Raw genomic sequence first — 23,190 nt, forward strand, 5'->3', positions numbered from 1 at the left:
TATAAATTAAATTACATTAAACCTAAGTACTCTAGTTATGCTATTTATTCCTATTGCTGGACACGGAACAGCTTCTTGACTTAAATATTCATCTTCCCATTCTCTGCCTGCCACCTCTTTGATCGTCAGAATGCCGGCCACTAGTCTACGTACTGCCCCCCACTCTCTGGGTCCCTGAAGCATAAAATCGATCGTTGTGTCTGGCGTTAATTCTTCCGTTTCACACCTATTCATGTCAGTCCACCTGACGCATGCATAGAAGGTGTATTCAGTCGTGTCTTGTTCACAGTACAGACATCGAGACGACGGAGGTAAAACGCAAATTCCCCATGACCCGAGAGGAACCGGGTCAGAAAGTAGTCTGCTTCTCCATGTTTCCTCCCTATCCACGCTCCTGCGGTTGCTTCGTCCCACGATACCTGTCATCGATCCAACAATCGACGTTTTGATTCTTCTTTCGGCATACCCTCGTATACTCTAGTTAATTGTCGGGCTCTTAACTCAAGCCGGGGCACCTCACCGCTATCCAGATATAGATATCACTTCCACCGCTTTTCCAGATATTGTACGGTAAACCGAGATGATCCTGACGGCTGCCTTTTGCTGAAGAAAAGCCAGCATCCCCTACTTAGCACCGGTGAAATCTATTTTTGCCTTCCGGCGTACCGAAAGGGATTTTTTTTTATCTAATCCTCTTAACTTTGAGAGTGTAACAGCAGCGGGTGCTTTTGTGTAATATGTAAAAACTGTTATTTCACGTTAAGCAGCATTTTGAAAGATATATAGATACATAATTTTTCGGACAGGATTTTAATTGTAATCTTTTATGTAGTATTTTATAATTAAATTAGATTTTCTGTCGTACATTTAAGTGAATGAATATAGTTTTTCCAAATTTTTATTACTATCGATATAAATATTTGACGGTGGGTTTTTATAATTTCATTTAATTTTTTTCTTTTAATTTCATTCTGGCTTTTCAGAAATTATTTTTAGAAAATGGATAGGAAAAGATGCGGTGTGTTTAAAAAAAGAGATAATAGTAATTACTGTAATTTTATTAATTTCCCTTCATAACAATTTTGATTAAATTAACAACAAAATAAATTTTTTGTGATATTTTTTTTTAATTCATTTCAAGATTGGCTTCAAAAAATTTTAAAAAATCATTATTTCCCTTAACGTTCAAAGCCTTTTTTACATGTCTTACGGTTTTACGGTCTTACGGTACTACTGGACGGTAGTACTGTCCAGTATTCTGGAAGTACTACTATCAAAATCGGTTGATCTAGAAATTTCTCTATTTTGACGATATATTGTGGCATAAATATACATTGTGCCAGTCATACTTGTCGACAGAAAACTATCATAATATGCTGTAAATTATAACAAAAGTTGATAAGTAAATTTTAATGTAAAATATAAATACATATAAGCATAATGATTTTTAAAAAATTGATATCATATTATATATATATATATATATACATATTACCTGGAAATAACATAGGACTAGAATGTTTCACCGTTACAACATACTGGCCGTTTTAATTGGTTGCGGTAACAACCAGATTGTTACTTTCTGATGTGTTTTATAATGATTTGTATGTGATATGTGTTTTATATTCTGGTCATTTTAAACATTCTCCATATTAACATATTAAAAATATAAGCATAATAAATATAATCAACCAAACTTAACCTACGCTCGCTTGACTCGCTAAACTCTACTAATTAACAATAATGTTTTGTTTATTTGAATAATAAATAATTGAAATAATTACTAAATTTATTATTTAAATATTTCAATAATATATATTATTGAATAAGATGTAAGTATATTCAATAAACTTGCGTATAAGTTTATTTTTTTTGATTATATTGTTGTAGGAGAATCCTTTTTTCAGTAGATCGATCTGAAAAAAAATATTTATAACCAGTAAAAATAATATGAAACGTGAAAATGTATGTATTTTAATTGACAAAGAGTTACAGTAACGATAATTGTGACCGCTATAATTTTTCGATTACATAAACTACAAGGAACTAAAATACAAAAAAACGGTGTCTATATCTTGATCATCAAATTACAAAATGTGAACCACAAAGACTGTAGGTTATTACACCATTTTCCAGCTAGCGTCTTTCTCCACAAAATTGGCGTTTACGTATGCGATAACTCCTCATCAGATGAAAATCTCGTTCTTCCAAGCGAAACTGTAAGGTTAGGAAACAAGAAAAAGTCACTTGGGGCCAGATCTAGTGAATACGGGTAGTAGTCGACCGATTCAAAATCCAATTTTAGCCACGGCGAATGTCGAAGTGTGAGCATGCCTATTGTCCTGATGAAAAATCACTTATTTCTTCAAATGCGGTCTTTTTTTAGCAATTTCTGCCTTCAGCTTGTCAATATGCGTAATACTGTCCCGTTATTGGTTTACCTTTCTGAAGATAATCGATAAAAAAAATTCCGTTACTATCCCAAAAAAACAGTCGCCATCACCTTCCCGGCCGATGGAACGGTCTTCGCCTTTTTCGGAGCAAATTCACCCTTTGGAGTCCACCGTTTTTACTGTCGTTTCGTCTCAGGAGTGTAGCTGTGGAACCACGTTTCATCTACAGTTCTGAGTTGAAGGAAAAAATCCGACAAAGTTTTGCCGAAACCGTTCCGGCAGAGCCCTAGAAATGTTCATTCGTTTGCGTTTTTGACCCAAAGCGAGCAAACGCGCACATAGTTTCGCATATTCAATTCTTCAGTTAATATATGACAAAATTCGTCCTTTAGCATACCCTCTGCTACCTCTCTAACCCCGGTCGTCCAGTACAATTTGGTGAACGTTTTAGATTGTATCAATGGTGGCTGCAGTTTTTGGGCAGAGGAAGTCATCTCCATACGCCCTTTTCAATTTTGGAAACGTTTCAGTAGCAACACAAAACTTGATTGCACAATGTTGTTCATAATTAGTATCGCTCATTTTTTGTAACGCACAATAAAAACTCGTTTCACGAAAAGTTTGTTTTCCTCTCGCGTGGCAACAATAGACTAAAATTATTAATATATAATATAAATCAAGCGATAAAACTTTAAACAACATTTCATAGAAATGTACTGGATTCTATATTTACTTATTTAATCTAGTTTTACGCGTAATTTAATAATTCGAATATAATCTAAATTAACGCTGTGATTGTAGAAAGATTTTATTATAAAAGTACAGAATGACATTACATACTTGCGTTTAAATTCACTAAAGAACAAACTTTATAACATATTCTATTTAGGGCCTTGATCCATAAATCTAACATGAATAAATTAATTTTTCGTTTCTGAAAGCGGAAGCGAACAAAAGATTTTATGAAACAATTCCATTTCAGTAAAAATCATATCATAAATTATACAGTTTAGATTCAAAATTGAATGTCAATACATCAGAGGCTCGTTTGAAATATAACAAAATAAAAAAATGTGATTGAGAGCACCACATCTTCCTTGTACGCCTATTAAATTACATATACATATTTTTTTTAAATGAAAAGTATATAAAATTTTATTTAATTAATAACTAATTATATTTTTTCATATTTTTTTTATTATTTATCGTACAGGTTTTTTACAATCACAGGTTAATAATTATTAATATATCAATATATTTAATAATTATAATTAAAACAAAGTCGGATTCGAACCGATTACCTCCCTTGTAAGAGTAAATATTTCATTAATTAAAATTTTATTTGCCTATAACTCTGGAACCAATGAAAGTAAGTACCACTTATGATATATCGTTGAAAAACTCTCAATGAGGGCTTATTACTGAAATTAAGAAGTCCAAAATTCACATAATTTTTTTTATTTTGGGAATTTTTTGTTACGTTTGAGATGTTACACCAGTCCTAAATCCAAAATTTCAAGATCCTACGGCTAATCGTTTTTGAGCTATGCTAGATACGTACGTTCGTACGTAGAGAGGTCACGCCAAAATTAGTCAAAATAGATTCAGGGTCGTCATAATGGATATTTCCGTTGAAATCTGAAAACCTAAATTTTTCGCAATATATCTTTTAATTTATACAAGGAAGTAAAAATCCTTTAAAAAGTATCAGAATGGAAATTCTTGAGGCCAAATATCAGTAGAAAATTTGCTTATATATTTTTTGACAAGATTTTAAAAAAATATAGAAAAAATCTTATGATTTAGCCCGTCCAGTTATATATTTATTTCAAATTAATTCCTGCAACGCACTTGAAAAATTATGCTAATGCTCAGTTTCTCGGCAACGCCTGGCAGTCATACAACCACGTACACAGTTTTTATTACGTTATATTATTATGTATTATCTAAATATACATTAATCTATATATAAAACTATTCAAGATTGTTTATTGTTCTGCATGTTATACGTATATATTGTAATAGATTTGAGCGTTGTATTCTGCGCGTCCTAGCATTATCATTCTAACACTGGTAGTCGACACGATTCCGAGTATCTCCATTCTCAAAACTACTATGATAATCGGAGAAGAAATATAAAAAATCTGATGTGGGCACAACATGACTTCCTTGTACGCCTATTAAATTACATATACACATTTTTTGCTGCACTTCATTTAAACTTATTTAATTTGAAAGTGAGATACGATCCTCCAATTCTGAAATAAAAGTGGACAGTTACACGATTGCTGAAATTATTAATTTAACAATTTTAAATAAAATTTTAGTTTAGAGTAAAAATCCCTTGGTTTCTCTTTAAATAAATTGTTTTTTCCCAAATAATCCGTTAATAAAAATTGATTATTCTACACCATAAGGTCAAAAATTATTATTTGTAACCGTATAGAGTATAAGAGTTCACTAAACAGAATAGTTCAATTATTTTTTTTTTTTTGTCTTCAGTCATTTGACTGGTTTGATGCAGCTCTCCAAGATTCCCTATCTAGTGCTAGTCGTTTCTTTTCAGTATACCCTCTACATCCTACATCCCTAACAATTTGTTTTACATATTCCAAACGTGGCCTGCTTACACAAATTTTTCCTTCTACCTGTCTTTCCAATATTAAAGCGACTATTCCAGGATGCCTTAGTATGTGGCCTATAAGGCTGTCTCTTCTTTTAACTATATTTTTCCAAACGCTTCTTTCTTCATCTATTTGCCGCAATACCTCTTCATTTGTCGCTTTATCCACCCGTTTGATTTTTAACATTCTCCTATAGCACCGCATCTCAAAAGCTTCTAATCTTTTCTTCTCAGATACTCCGATCGTCCATGTTTCACTTCCATATAAAGCGAACTCCAAACATATACTTTCAAAAGTTTTTTCCTGACATTTAAATTAATTTATGATGTAAACAAATTATATTTCTTACTGAAGGCTCGTTTAGCTTGTGCTATTCGGCATTTTATATCGCGCCTGCTTCGTCCATCTTTAGTAATTATACTTCCCAAATAACAAAATTCTACCTCCATAATCTTTTCTCCTCCTATTTTCACATTCAGCGGTCCATCTTTGTTATTTGTACTACATTTCATTACTTTTGTTTTGTTCTTGTTTATTTTCACGCGATAGTTTTTGCGTAGGACTTCATCTATGCCGTTCGTTGTTTCTTCTAAATCCTTTTTACTCTCTGCTAAAATTACTATATCTTCAGCAAATCGTAGCATCTTTATCTTTTCACCTTGTACTGCTACTCCGAATCTAAATTGTTCTTTAACATCATTAACCGCTAGTTCTATGTAAAGATTAAAAAGTAACTGAGATAGGGAACATCCTTGTCGGATTCCCTTTCTTATTACGGCTTCTTTCTTATGTTCTTCAATTGTTACTGTTGCCGTTTGGTTCCTGTACATGTTAGCAGTTGTTCTTCTATCTCTGTATTTGAACCCTAATTTTTTTAAAATGCTGAACATTTTATTCCAGTCTACGTTATCGAATGCCTTTTCTAGGTTTATAAACGCCAAGTATGTCGGTTTGTTTTTCTTTAATCTTCCGTCTACTATTAATCTGAGGCCTAAAATTGCTTCCCTTGTCCCTATACTTTTCCTGAAACCAAATCGGTCTTCTCCTAACACTTCCTCCACTCTCCTCTCAATTCTTCACACAGTATATACAAACTATAATTCACCGGGTTGGTGTAGTGGTGAACACGTCTAACTAAATCAGCTGATTTGGAAGTCGAGAGTTCCAGCGTTCAAGTCCTAGTAGTCGGTTATTTTTACACGGATTTGAATATTAGATCGTGGATACCGGTGTTCTTTGGTGGTTGGGCTTCAATTAACCACACACCTCAGGAGTAGTCGAACTGTACAAGGCTATACTTCATTTACACTCGTACATATCATCCTCTGAGGCATTATCTGAAAGATAATTACCAGAGGCTAAACAGGAAAAAGAAATAAGTATACAAACTGTAATTAAACAATTCCCGGTGATAAAAGGTGTAGGATAAGGCTAAGTACACTTTTGAATATAATATTCACACACCATCTTCATAGTTACCATAATACTGAAAAATAAACATACAATAAAGACTAACAATATAAGATAAAGAATTATTTTACACGTTTGTTAATTAAAATCATAATTGAAATTATTTGTACATGTTAAATGACTGCAGAATATTCTTAATTTATATAATTCAGAAATTTAACACTATAAAAAAAATGTTGTTTAAACAGTAAAAGTGGCATGGAAGCATCATAATTAGGGTGTTTCGCTGGTACAAACTCATATGGAATGCTAATAAATCCGTCCATAAAATATAATAAAACATTAAAACTTAGACCCGTCATTAAAAATAAACTCTTAAACACGCCCGATTACAGAATCATACAGCAGCAAGGGACACTCTCCAGGCTCTGCGATTCGAAGGGAGAATTTGTGAAACTCCCGCTACCTTTACGTTCCATTCCATAGGGTCTTAAGTATTTATTATAACTTACATAAAACTTAATTCTGCTTTCTGGTATGATAGAAGATTTGTCGTAGATTATTACAAAGAAATTGTCTGATGCGATCTCTTTTCACTGTAATGACCATGTTAAACATTAATTTCCTACTGTTAAAATACGATCTAAACTTGTTATTAGCTGTAATATCTATTTTCACAATTTTTTTTTGGAGAATGTCACGGAAATTTATTGTTTCGAAGCAGCGATCAAAATTAAATAATAAAATTGGATTGTTAAAAGATTTCTTTTCTAGTCATTTATGTATTAATGTTGTATACAGCAGGCTTCTAGTGACATAAAATATCTCCATACATAGATACATAAACATCTTTTTAATACATTAATTTTAATTATTATAACTTATAAAATAATTCTTCCATTTGGGTTTCGTTTTAATGCAATCATTATCCTCATTCAATTTTTTTAATATTATGGATTAAAACACATTAAGAGCTTTTAAAGGTTTAACTACTATATGAACCTGTTTACTCCATCCTATGTAGTAAACAATAATTATTGATAATAGCAATAATTTATTGATTGTTTTTGGCAGAATATTAAAAGTGCTCCTTAAATAGAAGATTCTTATCGAGGATAACACCTAGATAGAGTTCGGCTGTTGGTTAGTAGGTATTTAATTTTAGTTTGAAATATCAGGAAAACATAATTTTTACCTATTTTTAATCAGCCATCGCCTTCCTAGACCGCTTGAACGCCCCCAATTTCGAATTGCATAAACTGTATCGATACAGTATACAAACTGTAACCCACCGGGTTGGTCTAGTGGTGAATACGTCTTCCCAAATAAGCTGATTTGGAAGTCGAGAGTTCCAGCGTTCAAGTCCTAGTAAAAACAGTTACTTTTATACGGATTTGAATACTAGATCGTGGATACCTGTGTTCTTTGGAGGTTGGGTTTCAATTAACCGCACATCTCAGCAACGGTCGAAATGAGATTGTACAAGACTTCACTTCATTTACATGCATACATATCATCTTTATCCTCTGAAGTAAAACCTGAACGGTAATTTCCGGAGGCTAAACAGAAAAACGAAAGAAAGAAAGAAAGAAAAGTAATAAAAGCGCGTACGCATTTTATTTCGTAACTGGGTTTGCGCTATCAACGTCAGCACAAGAAGTCAGACGCAAATTACCGTGTAATTATGTTTATATTGTGTATTTTATAACATGTATTATCTTTATATAAAATTGAAAATATGCCCCCTAAAATTCGTGCAACCGGAGAAGCACTTTTCAATAATTATGACCATGACTGTATCGTCTCTGCAGCTGACTGAATTTTGTCCTTGGTGAATACGCATGCGTACTCCTAGTTTTGGAGGGGGTAATTTTACGATTTACACAGCAACTTGTACTTTGATTTACAATTCTATTTCTGTAGCAGGACATATCAATATGCAGAACTTGAAAGATTTCTTCGAACGTTAAACGTTTTTATTTACCAGACTTTTATCCCCGTATTTGTATTGTTCATGCGATTTTATTTCAATTATGCGATTTTTATTGTTTGTTATTTATATTAGAAAAAAGGGAGCCTGTAGCCTGCCATGAAAATATTACACGATTTGTTTCATTACGCAAGATTTTGTTAAGTGTTTTTGCCAACTGTAAGTACGAGTTAGTAACGTTCATGAATTTAGCCTACTAACAACAAACAGCTTGAAAATCCTAAATATTTTTAGCTGTTTCTTGAGTTCACTTTTTAACACGGCTCTTACCCCAATGTTTTCCTTTTTCATCCTCGAACACAAATATAATTTTAGATAAACTGTTCGAACGAATAAATCGTTCGTGAAGTATGAATCGTTCGTTTTATCCAGTAACATCTAAATTTCTAACGAACTTTGAACTATAGTTATATCCACGTATGAAATTTAGATAAAATTTTCATATTTTAAAATTGTTTTCATTCAGCAAAATCAAATCGTTTATTCTTCAGTACAGAGTAGTTCTTAATAGTGTAAAAAACAAATATACAATTCCCAGTCTAATAGAGCATAGGGAAAAATTTCAGGTTCTCCCAGTCTTCAAATTGCAATTGAAAATTCATTTACTTTGTGATATCGTACAGCGAGATGCTCTGTTTTAATTTTTTTATAATAAAAGCTGAGAAAATTTAACTGGAAGATCATATTTCATTTTATTTCAGATAGAGTATGTAGTAAATTCCTGATGTAAACTTGCTGGGAGAGTACAGTAAATTCCTGATGTAAACTTGCTGGGAGAGTACAGTAAATTCCTGATGTAAACTTACTCGGAAAGAAATAGGTTTTTTATTCAGTTAAATTCGAGGTAATAAAGAAACTAAAAATAATTATGGTAACAAAAAAGTTGTTTCATTTTAAGATGTATTTACAAAATATCTTATACAACAGATCATATCTATTTCTTTTTAAGCTACACTAAAAATTGTATTTTTTTCAAGTTAATATGTTCTCAGTATGTGTTTTTAATTGTGGTTAGTGAATGATACTAACTAACATTGGCGTAGCCAGAATGTTCTCCAAGCGACGAGGGGGGGGGGGGGGGTATACGGGGAGTAGAAGGTACTACAAATTTCCCGCTAAATCCATCCTCGAACATTCTCTATATCTTCAAGACCTTGAACCGCCAATTCCCCACTCGTTCACTAGAGACCGCTCCCGCCACGATTTAAACATGCTTTCTTACCGCGTTAATACTATTATAACTTATTGATATCTATGTATAATTTTTTGTTTAACTAAATGAGCCAGGGGGTAGAAGAGCACCCTACCTAGCCCCACCGTGGTTATTCCTGTGCTAACCACCACGGTTGTTTCTCCAAAATTAAATAATAAAATACTTATGTAATCCGATATGGTTTTTTTGCTGCTAGTAAAGTTTTACAGACTACTCTGAGCAATAGTAATTTAAATAGCACAACGTGATCTCCTTAAAATTTACTTTTGGTTTAATCCGGTCAAGTTACATAATTTAAATTTAATCAAAGTAAATAAAGTAATCGATTTTTTAATTTATTGAATTTAATTTTAATCGAGTATAATTTAAAATTTTAAAACAAAGTTTGAACCTAATTGTTAATTTTTCTCTGAAGATCAACATATATTTGTTTTTCAAATATCATGACTTCATAATTATTTTCCCTTTATACATTTATATATACTCGTTCATATTTCACTGCCATGTATTATCCCTCTAATCTCTGTATCAATAGATGTGCTCTTCCTTTCTCTCTTTCTCACTCTAACGAAAAATGTAGTCTAAGACATGATAATAAACTATCTTGAGGGGTAGATTACCTGTTTTTATTAAATATTCCTTTTCTTTAACGTTAAACACTTCTACCTCGTAATCAGTTCTATTAGTACAGATCTGATCTTACTCGATTATCCATCATGAATATGCTAACGCCTGAAGACCCAGTATATTATTTGTATTGTTGCAAACGACCTGAAATTATATTTTTGACTGTTTCTTGCTGATAATTGAACAACTAGCTTAATATTTAAGGTGTACGTTGAGCGAGTCTGAACCTAATAAACCCTTTATTTTTGACTATTAATAAAAGTATTATGAAACATTCATACCGCTCTTCAATGACACACATATACTATAAATCAGTGATTATCAAACTTATTTCTTTTACCGCCCCCTTTGAAAATCAATTATTTTTCAGCGCCCCCATTTTTTATACACCCCTAAAACTTAAAAACCACAATTTCATTTTATTTAATTAATTTAGTTATATTAGTCGGTTCTGATGTTTAAACTTACATTCTAAACTAAAAATTTTTACCGGTGAGAGCAAATAAAACCCAACTTTATAATATTAATAATATATTTTAATCAAATTAAAAGAAACAATATAAATATGTAATCGGTTTTCGTTTTTATACTAATCTAATGAGATGGATGAATTTGATGATATTTAATAAGTTTGTTGATATCAGGTTCGATTTTACTCAAAAACAGTCGTAAGTCGCCGCGTTTGGTAACCTGCAAATGATTTCTCTTTTTAGTAAGCAGCGTTGTCACAGCGCTAAATGCACGTTCACACAAATATGACGATGGGAATGCTATCAAAAATCCTTCAACGATAGACCACAATCCAGGGTACAACTGCGGAATTGACTTTTGTAGCCAAAATTGTCGGTAGCCATTTTTGTATTTGATTTTTATTTCCTCGTTCGTTGTCGGTTCTATAAGTTCTTCTTCCAACCGGAATGATATTGCTATGTTGACATTTGAAAAAGGATCTAACACCCGGTCTGGTATTTCCAATGTCAAAATGTCCTGGAATATTTCGATGAAATCACTGTGAAAATTTCCAAATGTTGGCAGTGGACGAGCAAGTCGTCGTTGTTGCAGGATACTGATAAATTGGGAAAATTATGGAACTCACGTCTGCCGATATTCTTCTTGTGTAAGAGCAGCTCGGCTACGAAAGCAGCGTCGACATTTTTTGTTTTTATTAAGTTCAAGTCATCGCCTTGAAGTTGGAGATTCATATCATTAAGCGATGTATAAAGGTCTGTCAGGTATGCGATATCATTCTTTGATGCGATGAGGTTTTCGCGCGATTCTGTGTCTTTGTTTTCCGAGAACTCTATGACAGAGTCAAACAGATTGTAAAAACGAGTCGGACAATTTCCTTTTGATAGCCAACGCACTTCTGTGTGAAAGATCAATCTGTTGAAATCTTCATTATTATCAATACAAAGCTGATTAAATAATCTGCAATTAAAGAGTTGTTTCGGATTTTATTGACCGCTCTGATGACATGTTGCAATGATTGAAATAGTCGTTCGCTTAAATTTCTAGCGACTAAATGCTGTCGATGTATAACGCAATGTACAGCAATCGCATCAGGAATTTTGTTTTTTAAGTACGATATAAAACTTTTTTGACACCCCGTCATAGCTACGAAATCTATGTTAAGTATTTTAAGTTTTTATAACATCATACAGGGTAGAAATATAAACTAATTATTCGTTATTGTGTAGTAGGTGGGTTTTAATTTTAGTGAAATTTAAAATACTACAAATTATACATCGCCCCCCATTTTTTCTGGGCCCCTTAATTCCCCCCCCCTCTAGGTTTCAAACGCCCCCAAGGGGGCGTTATCGCCCACTTTGAGAAAGACTGTTATAAATAAATAAAATAAACGCAGTGTATTCAGTGTTTACGTGAAGCAAATGTATTCAAAAACTGTAAGCATAATTCCGTACATTTTTTATGGAAATTATTAATTTTTTTTTATTACTATGTTAATTAAACAGGATAACCGGGTTAGGATAAATTGTTAATATAACAATGAAGTATCGAGGAGCTGCACATTAAAGTATAAGTAGGTTGTCTATCTGGAAAAAATTAACCTCTTTCACGGGAAAACTAGGATTTTTATCGGTCAACACTTTTTTGTTTTAAAAACAAAACTAAATAGTTTAAAAAGTAATTTATTAAAAGCGGTCTTCTAAAGAAGAATATTGAAAAATATTTTGTATTTATAAATAGGTATACATTTTATGCTGATTGTTATAAAATGATGTATAAATATGCTAAGTTTTATAATAGTGTAAAAACTTAATATCTCACCCAAAACATTAATGCAAATGAAGCCGATAGTCTTTCTAAACAATTTTACATTTAATTTTATTATTGAATTTTCTTTTCGTAAAACACTTAACGGTATAGGATGCCTTCTTACTACTCGATGGATGAATCTTAACGCTTGATAAAAAAAACAATTTGTTACGATTCATTTATAATAAATTAATGAATTCTGGAATTATTATCCCAAATTTATTGGTACTGCTTTATCTAGAATTTAGATTACATCGAGAACTACAATCATAACTCTTTTAATATTGTTTGATTTCTAATTTAATGCGTGTGAAATATAAAAAAAATATTTTTATTAATTATCCTGGACAATTTTATCGATATTTTTTTATAACGAAGATAAGATCGATTTAATAATATCAAAGATACATTCAGAATACTTAGGTTAAACTTAAAATCATTTATTTTAAAAACCAACTTTCATGCTAACATCTATAGTGAAAGCACGATTAATTATAGTTTTTTTTTCATCTCCTCCCCCGGGCCGGATCAGCGTAAAGCACAAACACAGCTCGGGGGAGTGTATATTACTTTAACAAACCCGCCTACCGGCTGTAAGTTCAGCACGATAGGCAGGCCCGCCGGTAATTTCCTTGCCCTGCCTCTAACCCCCGGTGCAAAGCAACCGGGTCCGACAAGTCGTGCCCAGCGACCCCACCCTGGGAGCCGGGACTCGGTCTTGCATTGCCTGCCTCAAACGGAGGTAATCTGAAGGCCACCTCCGCCGGGACTCGTTCTTATCAACTCCGGTCTTATCCCCGTGAAACACGGGGACTCTAATTTATTATAGTTTAGCGGTCAACAGGATCACCGGGCTAGGATAATTTGTTAATGTAACAATTCATCCGTTATGGAATTATTACTTTAAAGAAAATTTAAAAAATACGGCGTTAAACTATAATTAAACTGAAATTTTAAAGATTTTTGTTTAAAAAATATTTATTCAAGTTTTCAAAAGAAATTTTATTTTTCAGTATAAGTTACATTTAATTTATGTAAATACATTTTATTTTTTATTATACAAAAGTAATTATAATTTTGATTACATGATAAATTCACTACGTAAAATGGTAATCCACTTCTACAAAGATATACGTAAAAAATAATAAGTGCGTAACCTCTCGACGTAAACTACGTAATGCGAATCTAGTACTAATACGTTATAGGAATAAGAGCGATCGAAAACTTACATAAACTTAATGAGGTGTATATTAAAATTATCAAGTAATTATTGAATTATACATAATATGAATCCACTTGAATATCTGAAGAAGTAATCGAGATAAGTTTGGAAATCAGGAGAAAAATCAGTTTATATTCCGCGGTCTGAAATTTTTTTGTTATTTTAAAAAGAGCTATGCACCAAATCTGTTAGACGTAAAAGCAACACACGCTATATTATATATTTTACGATTCCATTTCAATGTTTCCGATATGTGTGTTCGCTATAGACTTAAAAAACCGCTAGACCGATTTACGTGCGGGGAAAAGGGAGAAAGGGAAAATCGAAAAAGATAAAAGGGAAGAAGGGGAAAATGGAAAAAAGAAAAATGAGGAAAAGGGTAAACAGAAGTTCCGTAATGTTTATTTTGTTAATGTTTTATCAAACTTTCAATTGTGTTCATTTAATATATATATATATATATATTCTCAAATCTAGCGGTAGCAAAGCATTGCCGGGTCTGCTAGTTCAGAATAGAAATAATAATAATTCCGGAAAAAAAAACAAGAAAGAGATAGAGTGAATTATAAAAAATGCAAAATTAGTACGGGTAACATACATTATAGAAGAAAAAACTTTTCTTAGTTGAAGGTTTTACGAACGATAAATATATTTAACTAATGGTAAAACTGTAACAAAATCAATAACAAATTTTTCTTTTTTACATCTCTATTTAAATATCTATCTATCATTAGTCAAACGTTTTATTATATCTGAATTACTTATGGAAATGGTTTTTTTTTTGCCTTATAAAATAATTCTTTTCGATGGAGAATACTTTTGAAATAACCAATTAATAATTAGTTCGACACACGTTTACTTTGTATAACAATTTCTACTTTAATTTTTATATAAAAGAAAAAAAATAATTTTTTTTTTTTTAATAAGATAAGTGAATAGATAGATAAGTGAATAGAGTTGTTGTTTGCATATCTGTAAATACGAGTTAAATAAATTACTGACTTAATTTTATTCCTTCTTCTTTATTAACGGTCTACAATTATACGATTAAGCCTTGTTCCCAAAATATTAAACAAGTTGTAATCAAGCCGATAAGCTGAAAAAAAAAAATAGATATAAGATAATTACATATAAAAGTAACAAAAAAAGAATTAAGGTTGAAAATTAACTCGTTGAATCAGATTAAAAAAGGAACATGCATCTGAAAATGGTTTTTCCTTTTAAAAAATATATTTCAACAATCACTTTTCACTTTACATCATAAGTCGTATGACCCTTTCTTTCTTTTTCCTGTTTAGCCTCCGGTAAGTACCGTTTAGATAATACTTAAGAGGATGAATGAGGATGATATGTAAATATGATATGAGTGTAAATGAAGTATAAGTCTTGTACATTCTCAGTTCGACCGTACCTGAGATGTGTGGTTAATTAAAACCCGACCGCCGAAGAACACCGGTATCCACGATCTAGTATTCAACTCCGTGTAAAATAGCTGGCTTTACTAGGACTTGAACGCTGGAACTCTCGACTTCCAAATCAGCTGATTTGGGAAGACGCGTTAACCGCTAGACCGACCCGGTGGGTTAAGTCGTATGACCCTAAAAGATATCTACTGTACGTATGAAAGATTTTTTCCTAATAAAGCACCTGAGCGACGCGTTTAATTCAGTCCAGAACTAACTCATTATTCATTCATTCTTTATAGTATCGGCTGTATGTAATATCTTTACCTTTCGGTAGATGTTTCCTTTTAAATATTACATACGAGGGTAGTTTTTCCCTTCCGAAAAGGAAGGGGAAAAACTAAGTTCAGCATCACCTAAAAACATTGTTGTTTGTAACTAGCAGTTCATATCTGAACATATGACGTAGTTTTGAATCATCGACAGTTCATTTTCGTATTCTTCTGGTAGCCGCTGTTCTATTGTCGTCTTTCTTCAACTAGAAAAATTGTTCAGGCAAAAATCGGTAAAACCAGAAATTAAGATCAGCTGTAAATTAATCCCTACCAACATTAAATTCATCAGCAATTTTCAGGGCTTTCATCTGACTCATACCTATTGAAGTCGCGTATCCTAACTGACGAACATTACTTAAATGAACTGCAAGATTTTCTTCAAGATATTTCCGCCAAAATGTTTTTTTGTTTTTATTAGTTACGAAACATTAGTTTTCTTAGTTTTGCTACTCACGAATGCAGGTTCTGCCTGTAGAACAATTTCCGTGCTTATTTGCATAAGCAATAACACGTAAATCTTCTGCTACAGTGAATGAGTATAGTCTATCCCTTTTCTTACACTTCCTGTAATCTTACTTTACTGAATCATTCAAGTACTGAACGATCGTTTTCCCAGTGAAAACCGATCGTAAAATGATCAATAAAAATGTTATCGTATGAAATAAAAATCGCTTACGAGGTGCGTGAGAAAAGTAATGAGATTGTCAACACCGCGAGCGATCTGGCAACGTTGTGTCTATCGGTTTGTGCTTGACCGGTTTGTTCATCCTTTCCACATGCACATTACGAGTTTCAACTCCGTTCAGCTAACACGTTGTTTTTGACAGCGCCATCAGTGATGTTGTGTTTTTGTGTGTTACGAAAATGGAGCATCGGAATTTAAAGCGACCTTGTGTAATCAAGTTTTGTGTTAAACTTGGGGAATCCGCGAGTGTGACCTTTGAAAAGTTGAAACAGACCTACGGGGAACATCGCTTATCAAGAGCGCAAGTTTTCCGCCGGCACAAATCATTTTTGAAAGGCCGAGAACACGTTGAAGATCAACCTCGCTTAGGGAGACCTTCGACTTCAAAATCTGACGAAAACGTTGAGCGTGTGAGGGTTCTTGTGAGATCAGACTGTCGTTTAACAATAAGATGATGAGTGAACGGTTAAATTTAAACGCTTTCACCGTAAATTAAATTTTGACAGACGATTTGGACATGCGAAAGGTTTGTACGAAATCGGTGCCGATAAACCTCACAACGGAACAGAAGGACAATCGAAGAAACGTGTGCGTTGAGGAGTGACAATGACCAAGAATTCTTCAATCGTGTGATCACAGGTGATGAATCCTGGATATTTGAGTACGATCCTGGAAAAAAGCGGCAAAGCGAAGAACGGCACACTCCGTCATCTCCTCGACCGAAAAAATGTCGAATGAGCAAATCAAAGATGAAAATCCATGCCGATTTGCTTTTTTGACAGTAGGGGTATCGTGCATAAAGAATTTATTCCTCCATGACAAACTGTTGTCGATCAAGTGTTTTACGAAGGTGTGATTGAAAGGCTCAGGAAAAGAGTGATTGGCGTGAGACCAGATATTGCAGACAAGTGGATGCTTTTATCATGAAAATGCCCCGTGTCACACGTCCATTTCCATCAGGGAGTTTTTGACCTCAAAACGCATTCCTTCGGTTCCTCAATCCCTTATTCACCTGATTTGAGTCCTTGTGACTTTTTCCTTTTCCTGAGATTGAAACGCGTCTTAAAAGGACGTCATTTTAGAACTCTGGAGAACATTCAAAAGACTGTGACCGACCGGTTAAAAGCCCTACCAGTTGACCCTTCCAGCGCTGCTACTAGGAGTGGGAACAACTACTCCGGCAGTGTATAGCTGCCCAAGGGAAGTACTTTGAAGAGGATAATATTGTTGTTTGAAAAAACTAAAAACTTTGATAAGTAAAAAGTCAGCCTCATTACTTTTCTCACATACCTCGTATATGTGAGAAATATGCAAAAGATAAATTCGGATAATGCGCCTCCACGTCGAAAATAAATTACTTGTAATAATTCATATACAGATTATTTGTTTTATCTAAATCATTATGTCGGTGAATATAGGTTTGCAGTCAAATCAAATTACCTATATACGATGAGCAGGCTATTTTACAACCGTCATTTTGGACAAAATGGTGAAAGCGGAACGTTGTTGTATATGTAGATATGAGTTTACATTCAATTTTTGTCGAACAGTAATTAAAAGATGCTTTTAATATGTATGAAACATTAATTTTTGTAAGGATGTCTAGAAATGTTCTTTATTCATATAAACGTACTTACCCCGATTATAGTTTTGTTATTTACAGTAAAGAATCCGTAGGCAGTTACATCTTGTTTTGTATCACGTGCTTGCTCTATGAACAACAAGATCTGTAAAAAACGTATTATAATAATAATAATAATAATAGAAACCGAAATAAATTAATAAAATATAACGATCGGTAAAATATTTTCTTTATAAGACCAACAACTGTGTTATTTGGACTTAAAATGCGGAAAGAAAAATCTGTTAATTTTGCCGTATTTTGATGTTGAATAATTTTTTTTTTATGAAAATTGTATAAATTTTAATATCTTTAATCATAATGTAAAATTCTACGTTTTTTATGATTTAGGTGGACAAATTTTAAATACCGAATAAGAATGATCCACTTACCGATCGTTGTATAATTTGAGTCATTTTTTAAAACTACTGCAAAGAAATCTTTACCTTGAAGAAGGAATCAATTTAGTATATTTTCTTTGACTTCGTTATTGTCATTAATCTTCTTACCATAGCGCCTTCTTGAATGGATCAAACAATAGGAAACCCCAAACGGATGAAGCCAAGCGAGGAATGTATCGGGTTAGAGGTGAGGTGTTACTTGCAGATGACATTTTTCGATGATTTGTTGAGTTACCTATGCAGCTAGGCGTTATCATGAAACAGAATAATGCCTTTGCGCTAAGACCCGGTGCATCTTTCAATACTGCTGGCTTCACTTTGTCGATAAGCATATCAAAGTAGTATACACTGTTCATTGTTAATTGATCTTTTAGCAAACGGCAAAAACAGGGCCTTTTGCATCCCAGAAGATGGTCATCGTAGTTTTTCCTGCTGATCGGTAGGAGGTGATTTCGTCTGCTTCTAGTCCGATGCTCGGTCTTTTTGATTTGGTTAAGCTTCCTGTTGATACCAGTGTTTCAGCAGTCCGCAATTGTATGACCATACGAGAGAAAATATTAACCGCGTTTTCACCCTCAGAAAGGAAAAACAGATGGAGGATTGCCATTGGAAAAAAAGGTTGGGAGGTTATAAAAAAAACAATTTTAATCAAACAGCTGATCAAAAATCGGCACAAGATTACCATGTTACTGTTCTGAAACATCATAATGCTCTTACCAGTTGCTTTACCTTCGCACCTTTTATTTGTCTTTAATTATTTAATGACTCTCATATAAAAATAAATTATGAATTACAGCTAATAAGTACAGCTAACAGCAACAGCAACCGCAGCCGCAGACACACACACACACACACACACACATATATATATATATATATATATATATATATATATACACACAACACGCACGTACACATATACACAAACATATATACACACATACACACACACACACACACATAATACATACACAGATACATACATACATACACACACACACACACACACACACACACACACACACACACACACACACACACACAATGATTGTACAATTAATAGCTGTCTCTGTTCGGATTATTGTTTGTCTCATTGTCTTTACGCTTTATCATTACAACGAAAACTTTAAAAAAAAGAAGAAATATCAGACAGTCATCCATATACACAATTTTTTTAATTAATTAACTAAAAAAAAACCTATAAAAAAATCATATGATTTTTCTTCATATAAAAAAAAGCATCCGAATAGGTTCATTGTAATAGAAAAACTTTCGGAAATACAATAAAGAAAGAAACGAAAAACATTCGAATCAGTCTGACAGAGAACTTTTTATTTTTCTAAGAATATATATATATATATATATATATATATGTGTGTGTTTTAGGTCTATCTTTTTTTTTAGACTACAGTCTTGTATTCTCTTAAAGTGAAACCTTTTGAAAATGATGAAATCAATTTTTCTTAAATTCGTTTGTTCAAAAAATTCTTTAATTTTTCTACAAAACATCGAAAAATATATATATATATATATATAAGGGTAGGTATTAAATAGATTTTTTTAAGGATATGTGAAATAAACACTTATCCTATTATCAGCATGTATTAAAATGAATATTTCATTCATTTTCTCGTTTAATGGAAGATAACAGTGTTTCGTCATATTTCTGTAAAATCTTTTAAACCTTAACATTTTGAAAATGGAGTAGTGTTTGAATTACCCATTACAAAATTTATATTAATAAAATGAGTATCCAATTTTTATTTTTAGTTTGTAGGGAAATGATTAGTAATTAAAAAATAAATCAATGAAATAGATATCAAATCTAACCGGGATTCAAAACAGAATCTTTCCATTTGAAAAGGAAAAATTTACCACTGTGCCATAAAAGTAGCATTTTTTTCTTCTGTAATTTCGTGTAAAAAAATATAATGAATTAACTAACCTCTTGTTGAACACTCATCTAGATGTGATATCGGTTGTGATAGCAATACGTTGATGAAGGCTGTACTCTGAAACACAAGAATAAAATAAAAATTTTTTTTTAAAAAAATAAATGATATAAAAAAAAAGTCAATCTGGATTAAAGATGTACGGTGGCTTTTCCTTTTCAGTTTCTATTATGGCAACAATAAAAATTTAATAAAAAGATTTTCATCTTTAAGTTATAAAAAATTTCAAATTTACTCGATACGACAATGGTTACATGTAAAAAAAAGTTTCAAATTCCTCAGCCTAGAAATTGTAAGAAGCCTCAGCTTCTTACAATTCCAGAAACATTTTGGTTATCCCTTGCCGTAAAGGTTGGTCATATCAAAAATTGTTTCAAACAGAAGTTTTAAAGTGGTCATTTTAAACCACTTTAAACCGATTCGATACTGTACCTATTAGGGGTGGTATGATTTTTTTGTCTTCAGAACCCCCTGGGCCAATGATTGGTGATATCAAAAAAAATTATTTATATAAACTTTCGGCCCTTATCCAAAGAATAGTAGGAATTTTAAACGAATTCGATATTTTACTTTAGGAAAGTTATAGCTTTTTTTTTCGAAAAAGCCCTCCTATTTCCGTCCCCATCCTCCATTTTTGCCCATTAACGAACTCGACCTAGATTTTGGGTTATTATGTTTTATGTATAAATTTGAAACTGATTGGCAGAATATAACGGCAGTTATCGTGTCCACAGGAAGGTGAAATATATATATATATATATATATATATATATATATATATATATATATATACACACAGAGTGTCCCATATAAAACGCAACCCATCCATGAAATTTCAAAAGTCAAGCTTACTACCCTTACTCGTTACTGAAATGGACTCGTCCAACATCTGAACATCGCGGCGTCGCAGAAGAACACTACCGATAGTAACAATAATGCAATCATAACGTTCAGTGTATCGCTAGAGACAAGATGGTGTTTTCGTTAAATGAACGTGTTTTCATTGTCGAGTCGTACTTCAGTACGAAATCGGCGGTTGCAGTGCAAGATTTGTTTCGCCATAAGTACCCAGATAAACCGGCTCCTAACAAATCATCAGTATTAAGGTCAGTCGCAAAATTTAGAGAGACCGGTTCTGTTAATAACAAGGAACACAAAAGATTTGCGCCGGTGTTGAATACAGATAGTCGCTGAAATCAAAGACCGATTACTCGCCTCGCCAAATAAATCGATCAGACGTTTGTCTGCTGAAATTAATTTGTCTAAATCGACTGTTCATCGGGCGACCGAACGGTTACAATTACGACCTTATCGCGTTCAAACGGTTCATCGACTTCTTGAGCCCGACAAAGAAAAACGGCTACAATATTGTCAATGGTTCCGTCGATTTCTGCGCGAGGGAATTAACGTTACGGATTCGTTACTTTTCACAGATGAAGCACGGTTTCATTCGGGTGGCTACGTAAACGGTCAAAAGAGTAGAATTTAGAGCGCTGAAAATCCCCCACGTTTATCACGAAAAACAATTACACCCGCAGAAGTCGGGCGTGTGGTGCGCGATATCACGGAAGAAAATAATCGGTCCTATTTCTTTCGAGTACATCATTAATGCAGAACGATATCAGGATATTTTATTTCAGTTCTTTGCACTCTCGGAAGAGGAAGACAGACACTGCCGGCTACAACATGACGGTGCGACATCGCACTACGCAGGTTCACCTTCTGATTTCGTCGAGGAATTCTTTGGTAATCGTGTTATCGGTCGAGGCTTGTGGCCACCAAGATCTCCAGATTTGACTGCGGCGGATTTTTTTCTACGGGGTTACCTCTAAGAAAAAGCCTACAGCGACAAACCACGAACACTTGAACGATTGAAAGTCGATATTGAACAAGCTGTATTAAATATCCAGCCGCAAACTTTGAAAAAAGTTGCAAGAAACGCTGTAAAAAGAATTGAAGCTTGTATTCAAGAAGATGGCGGCCACTTCCAACAATTACTCTAAATGTAAGGTAATGGATGGTAATAATAAAAATTACATTTACATTTACTCATGCCTTTTTATTATTTCAATATCTACCAATATAAGGTTGGGTTGCGTTTTATAAGGGACACTCTGTATATAAACTTTTGAACTGACTTTGGTTCTGGGGGATGTGAACCGCGAAGATGTCGAAATTTTCCGGAATTCGAATCACGGTACCCACTACAATCGGTAGCTTTCTTATGAAATCTGCCTAAAAATTACGTACCCTTAAATGAGACAGTAGTTTGTTATTTAGGTGGCCAGAAAACGAGTATGTAGACGAATTTTGATCATACTAACTTTTTTCCATCTGACTAGTACGAATTGAAATAAATACAGTTAACACCATATTTTATATTCGAACCATATTTTCTTTTATTATGTTATTTGGCATCGTTTTACATCGATTCTAAAGTTAGTTTCTGAAGCAATTTTAAGAAATTGTCTTATATCTGGTTATCATCTGTACGAATTGCCTATTAGGAATTTCCGAGAGACCTTTTTATCCTTTATGTTTGCCTGTAACCTTTGTGATTATGTCCGCCCACCCACCGGGTTGTTCTAGTGGTGGACGCATCTTCCCAAATCAGCTGATTTGGAAGTCGAGAGTTCCAGCGTTCAAGTTCTAATAAAGGCAGTTACTTTTATACGGATTTGAATACTAGATTGTGGATACCGATGTTCTTTGGTGGTTGGGTTTCAATTAATCCCACAGCTCAGGAATGGTCGAACTGAGACTGTACGAGACTGAACTTCATTTACATTCATACATATCATCCCCTGAAGTAATACCGGAACGGTAATTCCCGGAGGATATACAGGAAAAAAGAGAGGACTGTTTGTCCATTGCGATCAGGAATGGTATCCAGAAACAGCTACTTTGTTGGGCGGTGGAAAAAAGCACAAATCTCACTGTTCATAATAATTGGCCAGTACTACGTTTTTGGGGAGAAAAAAAAAACATTTCTGTTTTTACTGTGGAATGATCGCTACATGTTTTCATAGGGTTTTTA

The sequence above is a fragment of the Lycorma delicatula genome, chromosome 11 (genome assembly GCF_047948215.1).
Source record: "Lycorma delicatula isolate Av1 chromosome 11, ASM4794821v1, whole genome shotgun sequence".
Classification (NCBI taxonomy): Eukaryota; Metazoa; Arthropoda; class Insecta; order Hemiptera; family Fulgoridae; genus Lycorma; species Lycorma delicatula.